This window comes from Jaculus jaculus, chromosome 11 (genome assembly GCF_020740685.1).
Source record: "Jaculus jaculus isolate mJacJac1 chromosome 11, mJacJac1.mat.Y.cur, whole genome shotgun sequence".
Lineage (NCBI taxonomy): Eukaryota > Metazoa > Chordata > Mammalia > Rodentia > Dipodidae > Jaculus > Jaculus jaculus.
This window is the reverse complement of record NC_059112.1, coordinates 34,605,695-34,616,206: the sequence shown is the minus strand read 5'-3', so window position 1 is coordinate 34,616,206 and position 10,512 is coordinate 34,605,695. Positions and strand designations below refer to the sequence as shown.

The window sequence follows — 10,512 nt, the reverse complement described above, 5'->3', positions numbered from 1 at the left end:
CCGACAGTGACACCACAGAGCTCATGGCTGGAGCAAAATCCATAGACACCTCCTCTTATGCTCCTAGGGATCCTGGGTCTGTGGCTGGCCACAGGCAGCTGAGACTGTCTCACAGGAGGACGGAAGGTGGGAAGAGAAAAGGAGAGATGTCCTAGACTTACATTGTTAGTTTGGAGTCTAGAATCTGTGCAGTGGAGCCCCTGGTGGCTGCCTTGGTCACGGGGGACAGCAGGTCAATTGCCAGTCACAGCACAAAGTACTTGCTTTGGGAAGTAGTTAGGTGTCTTATCAAGAAGGGAAAGAGAGTTTCACTATGTTTTTGGAGAACAAAAAAATAAAAGAAATATATTTTAGAAATCAAAGGCAAAACCCAATATAGTGTGTACATTGCTCTCCACAGGCTCCTGGCCCCAAGCACCACCCCAGACTTTATTCCAGCTCCTGATAGTGCCTGGGAACTGCCTGGCCAGAGGCCACCTGTACTTCCTCAAGGGATCCATTCTCAGAGAGCTGACATGTCACTGCCTGACCATGGCCGGGGAAATGGGTTTCTCCATAAGATGTGTTCTGCATTGCCTGTGGAAGGAGAGAAGGATCTTTGGGCTCCAAAGGCCTACTGGCTTGCTTGGCACCTGCTTTCCTGCCTGCCGGAGCAGTACTTCCTGACTACTACTTATGGCTTGCATCATGTTTGTATGACCAAAATCAAGGCCAAAATGGGGAATTTTAAAAATTTTCCTTAAGGAACAGCTAGGGGCAAAAAAGGTAGCTCACATTAAAACTTACATACAGGCAAATTAAATGGGAATCCTTCAGAAGCCTGCCCTGAGGCCAGGCAGGAGTTCTAAGCAAAGGAATTAAGTAGTTGGTCCCAGTATTCCAAGAGTACATAGGAAGGGAAGAAGTGGTTAAATAGCAGTTCACTCTCAGAGTGTATGGTGAGGTTTCAAAGAAACTCAGTGTAGGTGCTGCAGACCTTAGACAAAATTGTTGGTGGCTGCATGCAGGGAGTAGTGTTGGAGCTGGGTGAAAGTCATTGTCATGGAACAAGCTCAGAAGGTCCAGTGTGATGTAGGGCTTGATGGAAAGCTGCTTAATGCTAGGGGGTTTTGAGGGAGGCAGGACAAGGAGACTTGGTTCTAGAGGCCTCAGCCCAACCCTGGCCCTGGGATTATTGGCAAATCATACATGCAAGGGATGACAGTCACACTCCAGTACAGAACTCAGTCAGAAGCCATAAGTGGGTGTGGGGGCTCTAGAAGTCTTTCCTGTTGCCACATTAGTCATTGTGTCTCCCTCGCCCCCACTACTTCCACATCTAAGCCATTGGTGAGGAAGCACCTGCACTCTGTGCCATCCAGGTCCCACCAGAGTCACTGTGGCAGGAGTTCAGGGGAGCATCTGTGCACCTCCCATCTCAGGCAGAAGGGTAGGCAGGCCTGAGGGATTCATTTAATGAAACCTTGGTTTGGTTTGGTTTCTTTGCTAGAAGTTAAGTTGAGCCTATTCAATAGGAAGGAAGGTACATGGAAGATTTTTAACACTTTGTCCTGCACATAATCACAGTGACAGCACTGAGAAAATGTGCTCACGCTGTGACCCTTAGAGGGACCCAGTCGCTGTTCCCGTCAGCAGATTCTGCTGTTGACCAGGCGCTAGACTTCTGACAAGAACAGAGTGTGCTGGAGCCTTCCTTCTAGGAGGGCTCTCGGTGGAGGTGGCCTCATTTCACACGCTGGGATTTTAAGACAAGGCAGCGGGTATGTGGAAGGTGTGTGGGCCAGTGCCCAGACCACACCTACATCTGGGCTCTTGGTATGACGCTGGAGTGGCAGGTGACAAACCATCCTTCTGGAGCAGGGCACATAAGCATGCAAGATAGACCCTTGTTCTGCTGTGTTACTGCTTAGAGGTGGGAAGTCAGAGGAATGAATGTTAGAAACTTAAGTCTGGAAGGACAAGCATGGCAGGGACAAGGAGACGGTACTTCAATTTCCACCCTGTTCTTTAAATGTGTCTTCTCTGCGTGTGTCACTTAAAAGCTGTGGCCCAGTGTTCAGCTACATCCTTAGGTATGGGAGCCTGACCGGGACCCAGAGCCACGTAGTCACACCAGTAACAAACACATCCTGCAGCCTGATTTTCACAGGCCCAGGCTCTTCACAGCAGCGTTGGAGCAGGGAGCCCCTGTACTGTCTCAGGGGCTGGGCAAAAGGATGGGATGCTCATTGCATAGCCACTGGTATATTTATGGCCTGGCTTTTTATTCTTCCAGTTTATGCCTGCATGCACACAATGCCCATGTTTCTGTTGAGCATCTATATTGGACTGGAAGCGCTGCTGGCTTTGACATTTAATAAATTGTGTATTTTGCTAGAAAATTTAAAAAGAAAAAGGACAGAGGGCATGCAAAAAAGGCCATATAGGCAAAGTTCGTTAAAAAGAGAGAACTTAACTCCTCATGGTGGGAAAGGGTTACTAGTAAAAGAGTGATAGGCCAGCACTCTTTACTACAGCCACTTTAGCAGGGTTAGAAAAGTCCCAGTGTTGATTCACATGGAAATCGGGCATGAAACAGGTGGCACAGCTACTTACACCCAGAAATCACTTCGTGGTGAAGAGGTAAGATGAGATCACACCACTCAAGAGAAGAGGTCAAAATTCTAATGAGGTTGAGGAGAATCAGGAAAGCATGGGAGGAGAGAAGTAGGCAAAGCTTGTGTTCCGGACAGCGGGCATCCTGATGAGTCAGCAGCTACCAGCTGGATCGACAGGAATTTTCTTATTATTTTAGCCCCCTAACTGGCTTTATTGTCACATTACTTAGGATTTCAGGACAGATAGCTGCTTACAACTCCTAGAGTGCCTATAATCCTGACTAATCTGTCTATACACAAGCTATCTGGCTTCTTTTCTCTGTCACACTCATTGGTTTGTTTCTGTTGATTATATGCAAGCAATTTTAGGGCTGTTCCCTGAAATAGATTGATGATGAAGAAATAATGTTGGAAAGGAGATAGGAAGAAGAAATTTTCCTTGCCATAGAGTCAACTGTTTTATATCCTATGCTAAATGAACACAGAAAATGTGGACAACCAATTTAATATTTCTTTAATCCTTTTTTTTATTAAATGGTGGCAGGTACTTAAATTTTGCTATAATGTTGGGGTAGTTATATAGATTTGTGATGTATATACTTTCAAGTATATTGTGGGTACTCAATAAATATTGTTTTATTTTCGGCTTTCATTAGGCCCATTTCTAAAACTTCCCAAGAAGGGAACAGTGCATGATACATAATCCCAAGGACCTGAATTTGATACCCAGAACCCATTTTCAAAAATGAATGTGGCCACACACACTATTAACCATAGCACCATGGTACATAGAGCAAGGTTGGTGGTGTTTGTTGACAAGTCAGTAAGTTTAAACAAGAAACAGCTCTAGTTTCCTTGAGAGAGTTTATTGTAAGGAAACGAGCCAGAACAATGTCAGAAGAGCATATTTGAAATCCTCCTCTGGCTTCTATGCTATGTTAGCATCCCCACATGTGAAACAGAAACATGAGCCCTCTTATTTGATATTAGCTATGACTACGGATTAAGTCAAAGACTTCTAAAGGTAAGAAATGTTTTCTAAGCAACATGACATCCATAGATAGATATCTGACATTATTAGTCTAGTGGGTGGCATCCCTTCCCTTAAATTATATAATTACATGGTGTATTAGTCAGGGTTCTCTAGAGGAACAAAACTGCTAGAATGAATTATTTTAAAAAGAAAATTTGTTGGATTAGCTTACAGTAGTCCAATAGCAGTTGCAGGCTCGAGAATCAAGGAACCTAGCAGCTGCTCAGTTCACAGGGCCAGAGGCCTCAGCAGTCCTGACCTGGCACTGCAGATGGTGCCAAAAAGCCTGAGGCTTCCTGAGGAGCTGCTGGGTTTCGATCCATGTGGCTCTTCAGTTGACGCTGGTCTTCAGTCCGCGCTGTTCTTCAATACACGCTGGAAGGCAGCAACAGCTCAGGCAGCCAAATGGAAGGAAGGAATGGGCTCTTTTCACACAGAGCTTCCCTATATGAAGTCTCTTTCTAAGTGGGTCTGCCTGCTCTGGAGGAAAGACTTGCTCCTTTAGTTGATCCTTCCTGGAAGCAAATTTAGAGACCCACCCGAAAGGGATTTCTGTGGATTACTAAACAGATCAAGTTCACAACACCTTAACTATCACACATGGCATTTACTTAGCAAAGTAATTAATGAAGTTAAATATTATTTTTGAAACCAAGTATGTCTTTGAAATATATATATATATATAAATATTTATATAATATATATGTACATATATATTATATATGTATATATATTCCCTTCCTCCTGTAATTTTAGTTAACTCTTGTATTGTGTTTTGTAGGATAAGGTAAGAAATATCATTTGATCCATAAATAAAAAAAATAAGAGTTAAACATAACATTTGTTTGCATCAGAATCTCTCAGCAAGAAAGAGCACATTTAAATATGAAATGTGTCATAATGTCTTTTTACTTTTCTAATAGTCTCATATAAATAGACATGGACTATATTGACATATTTCACTTAGAATCATGCTTTCCTGTAATTCTTTCTAGATTTTTAGAATGGACAAAACCTCACATTGTCAAATTATACAAATTGTCCTTTTGAATCCATATGGAGAGAGTGACTCATATAGGCATACCGGCCGTGATTCCAAATGCAATCTACACATTTCTATACCTATAGCATGTAAAGGATGGAAAAGGTTTATACTTTCTTTCTCTCTCTTATATTAAGGATAAAACAGTACAGAGCTACATGAATGAATCCCTATCTCTATAAGCTTACACATGTATTTCAGTATTCTGTGTTATTAATTTCAGATACACTGGAAGTACTCAACTTTATTTACTTATTCATTTATTGGTTTATTTAGGCAAGCTCAACAGACTGGCCTCTTTTATAAGAGCAAGTGAGAGAGAGAGAAGGAATTGCTGCTCCAGGACCTCCAGCCAATAAAGGCAAGAAGTGCGCACCACCTTGTGCACATGTGCAATATTGCTCATGCATCATCTTGTGTATCTGGCTTATGTGGGATCTGGGGAGTCAGACATGGATCTTAGGCTTTGCAGGCAAGTGCCTTAACCACTAAGTGATATCTCCAGCATGAACTCAATTTTTAAAAAGATTTTCATAATTTAGAAATCATATATATGTGTGTATATATATATGTGTGTGTATATATATATATATATACATATGTATGCACATAGATATATATACATATATACACATATATATACATACATATGTACTTACATATATATACATACATATATATATACATATGTATGTACATGTGTATGTATATATATACACACATATATATGCATATAAATGCACACACATATATATACATATATATATATATATATTTATTTATTTATTTATTTCCTTCATACATTCTGTCCTTAGTCAAAAGTAGAAGTCACATTTATATTTATATCCCTGAAATGTAATGACATTGTACAAAAATATCTATGATAGTATTTGACAAATGAAAATTAAAAATAGAAAAAGTGTGCATGTACACAAATAATATTCTATTCATATATAAAACTTATATCTGCAATTAATTATAACCTCTAATACATTTCTAACTATACACATGCTCACACATGTTAAGGCAGAATGGAGAGCCATCTGTTAATTTTATCATGACCAATCAATTTCTAAGATTTTCTAAGTCCATGCCAAATTACTTTTTTATTCAGATTATCCAAACTCAAAATAGGTGCATTTCAATAATGCGCATTGTAGTATTACTCATTGTTTTCATTTATGTTATTGATATACGTGAAATAATTCCTGCCTGACAGGTTGTAGTAATGGATAAATAAAAGTGAATCACTAAAAATGATAGTGGGCTGCTTACTTAATAAAACACATGTGCACAACAGCCCATGCTATTCCCATGGTTCTACTCACCAAAACCACTTGCCTAGGTTATCATTCCGCATACACTTTCCACATGCATATAGACAGTCTGCTCTCAACAGTACATTCAGTCATCCTGGAAAATGCAGAGCCATCAAATGTCCCACAACTCAGAATTTGAGAAAGTGTGTCTTCTAGGAATACTTTGCAAGATCTTGCATGGTCTCCTATTGCATGCAAAGACCCTTTGCTCTCCTGATCTCATTCTCTGTCCTCCACTTTATTTGAGGATGGTGCGCTTCTTGACTTTCCTCTGTACACTGTCAGGTCAGCTGCTCTCTTTCCCTAGATACATTCATGACACTGGCTTCTTGAGGACTTTGTCATCTTGCTGAAATATAGACTGTTAACAACTATCTCCACCTACAGGTCCCTCTTTCTGCATGTTCTGAGTAATATTTCCCTTAGTTACAAGCACTTAGTTCTTTAGCAGTTGATGAATGGCTCAAGCTTTGTGATAGCACCTGTTGCCCTGGGCGTTGGAGGCAGAAGATAAGTAGGTTGAGTCCAGAAAGTGTGAAAACAATCTGACATCATAGCAATATTTGAACTCAGAAAAATGCAATTATTTATCCTATTTCTTGTCTATTTCCTCTTGCGACAAAATATTTTTGAGGAAAGATTTGAGTTTCTTCTACCTAAAGATATACTACCACCTATTAGAACTGAGCTTGCCTAATACATATGTTTTAAGGAACAGATGAATATCATTACCCTCATTACAAATGTTTCCTTTGTGATACTTGGGAGGGTGGACTGTCTTAAATATCACCTTCTATTCTTACCTCTAAATATTATTACTTCTAATGCAATGCTTAATTTTCTTCCCTAGTGTTTGATTTTGAAGGTTTGGCAATTATTTCTCGTGAATGTCCACCATCAGTCCATGTACCTCAGTTCTTCTCCCCAGAGATGTATAGTCACTCTCTCAACTTATTCAGAAATGATCAACAAGGCTCCAGTTCACTTTGCTAAGAGTTTCTAATGATGAAAACAATTGATCAAAGTAATAAAGTAGCCACTTGAATGCAGAATCTAGCACCACAACTTGGTATTTTAACAGCATTTTACAAGCCCCATCAACCTCAGGGTTTATTGTCTGATCTCCTTTCTAGAGTATGTAGTCTCTGGCAAATACTGAATACAAACATTTTGATTTAGTGGCTAAATGAGTAAATTACTAAATTATACTATTCAAAGTATATGTTATTAATTTCACAGTAATAATTATGCAAGTCAGAATTCCACCATTCATTGCTAATGAATCCTCTTGTATTATCATGTAATGAGTTATTCTCAGCCCTCTTTGTCATATGAATGGCTATAGCATTCACTTATGGAAGGATCACTCTTTTCCTATTGCAATAAAAAGCATCACAGAATGCTTACTCTGTATCTCTAAGAGTCCTATCCATGGACTTTGGCTGCCTCAGTTCTTAAACCTCAACAGATTACCAAACTTATTTGGTAAATTTATTGATCCATCAAATGCAAAGCATCAAACCATTCTTTCATCTCTTCTCTCTTCATCTCCAACTACCATATGTTAACCAACATATTACCTTTAATTGAAATCATAAAAGTTGTGAACACAAATAAAATCTGCTTAATAACAAACAAAATTGTATTACATGCTATAACTTTAAGAATATGAAACAGATCACTACTGTTTTACATATGTAACATACTGTTCAGCCATTGCCCTGGTTGGCATTACCACCTCTGATCATTATTTCATGCTATACATTATGATTTTGTAAAAGGTCATTATGCTTCAGGTACACATGTATTGCTTGATAAATTAATATGACTGAAAGATATAAGCTAGCTAGCTTGTTGCAGTACCTTACTATAAGAGGACACTATACAGATTGTCTTACTTGTGGAAGATGACAGTTTTCAAAGCAGATAATACAGGAAATTATGACATTATTTGTAGCTCATATCTTCTTGTTTAATATGCTATACTTTCAATAATTACTAACTAGTCTGTAATTCCTTTCATTTTTGGCTAATTTTGTGGAAAGTGTCTAAAGAAACAGGGAAGGTTAAAGTTTAACCTTATTGAAGATTTGTTACTTTTGAAATGTGTTTAAGAAAATACGTATTGAAAAATTCTCCAAAATATAGGTTTCAGAAATTTGCTCATCTTAAAATTTCATTTAACACACAACACCAGTGTTGGACCTTGAGAGGCCCAGGCGTGAGGCCTAGTGGAACTTCCTGAGCCTAGCTAAAGTTTGGTGATCTGCCTCAGGCCAGCTACGCCTAATGGCCTCCTGCCTGCTACTTCCACATAGGAGCTGGAATTCCCGTGCCGCACTTGGGCCCAATCATCTCAAAGGTTGCTGTTCACTATTGGCCCTTACCTCTCCCCCCATCCTAGAATCCTCGCCTTTGATCTCAACATTATGTAGGCAACTGTTTGTAACAATAAAGCGAGTTCCTGCTTCAACAAGACTCCTGATTCAGTGTGGTTTTCTCCAGTGACTAGGAGAGGTTCTGAGTAGACTGATGTTCATTCCTTCTTCCTCAACCCCTTGGGAGGAACCAGTGGGCCTCGTTCCCCCTCATATTTCACTGGTGAACAACAGAAAGAAGCTGACTCAGCAACACTTGAGTTACCCAGTGCATATTTGTAGTTGCCCCAAGAAATTCTCATAACACTCCAGTTTTATTAGTGACTGATAGATGAGGCTTTGGGCGGGGGGGAGGTAGAGTCAAAGCTTCCTGTATTGAAACAAACCATTTCACCATTTGTATATATGTCCACCACCATTGCAATTGATAATGTCCTCATATATTATATAAATAATGTGTATTTCAAAGAATTTAGAAGATGACAGAATTGGGTCAAATACATAGGTAAGCAAAGCTTTAAAGCATTGGCTAGTGGAGACATCTGAGGAAACAAAGCAGTCATGTCAGATGTGATGGTATTCCATCAACTCTTCCCTTATTGTTGACTTTCAGTATATTACCATCTATCTAGTGTCTCTTGGATCCTGGTTATTTTAAGCCTGTCCTGACTTTTTATTAGTTTTATTAGCTACATGATATTGCTTCAGTACTTGTCTCTAAAGCTGACATTCACCAAAATAGTTACTATCACCTGCAACACAAATTATTCCTAAACCAAAATGCTTATGGTTTCAGTGTTTTAAATTTAGGCTTCCATACACTGTATATTTAAGTCCAACATTCTTTAAATATTTAAAAACTAGTTTCTGTTCTTCCCTTCTATACTTTGCCAAAACTAAGAGAAATTATTCATAATATTAGTCATATTCACCATAGATACATAAGTAGTTCTGTATAGAAATAGAAAAAAAAAAACAGGATATCCTATGTGGTATTTTGAATAGATGATGCTTAATAGGCTTAGGAGTTTGTTAAAGCTTTAGATTTCTGGCCACCTGGCTGGAGAAGGTGTCAGGGCAAATCCTAGGATCCAGCCATAAGGTGTTACTGGGGGCAGATTTGATTTCCAGCCTAAGGTATGCAGAGTGCTTGAGCTCTGCCTGGGGGTCTTGGAGTGTATTGGCATATGGTGCTTCTGATGGTATTTCTCTCTGTGTGAACCTGTGGAAGGGGGCCAGATTCTTCTGCCCTTATGGGACTTCCCCTGGATCAGTAAGCTTCAATAAATTCTGTTCCTCCTACAAACTGTGCCTGGTTTGAAAGTTAATCCAAGGAATATGAAGCTGATTGTGACATTCTAACTCTATTAGTTTTTTCAGTATTCTACATAGGCTTAAGTGCTTTGTTTCTCATTTTTTAATGAGATTCTCCACTAACCATGTACATGCAGAGGTTGACTAGGCTAAGAGTTGTTTATTGTGTTAATGTTTGGAGCTTCAGCATCCTTGGCTTATCAAATCTAGCATTTAGGCAAGTACAGAAGAGACCTTTCATAAGGTAGCTGAAAACCCATGATGTAGTTAGATAGATAGATAGACAGACAGATAAATAGGCTGCCATAACAGCTCTACTAATTTCAATTTATGATATACAGTATTCACAGTGTTGCACATAGATAAATTTCCTGAGTTCATTATATAATTTGAGAGCAAGAATATAATACTTATAAGAAAATGAACATATGATATGACTTAACTACGATACAATAATAATATGTTTAAGGAAGTAAGCTGTTCCTTTTTTCATCAGTTTTATGAAGTGCCATGGTTATTCATGGTTAGTCAGTGCTTATTATTTATAGGTTTCTGGTTAGTTTCTGAGGTATAAAATTCAAGAGTGAGATTAGATACTCATTGTTAACTTCTAAAATACTGTATAATAATTTAAGCTTCTGAACCAGGTTTCAAGAATTTTATTCTATTTATTCTACTTTAGTTTGTTCTAACAAATATACTAACCAGGGGAAACACTATAATTTAGAAGTTTTAATAAGCCATGGGATGATCAGAAGATTAAACTTTTTGAAGAACTCTAAAAAAAATTAAAAATAGTCACCAATATCCTCTTGTTGCATGGTTCATT

General features: G+C 38.7%; 1 pseudogene; it reads left to right on the top strand.

Moving 5' to 3' along the window:
- The first annotated feature begins 2,569 nt into the window (after positions 1–2,569).
- Positions 2,570–10,512, top strand: part of LOC101609275 — a 66,084-nt pseudogene continuing 58,141 nt past the window's right edge.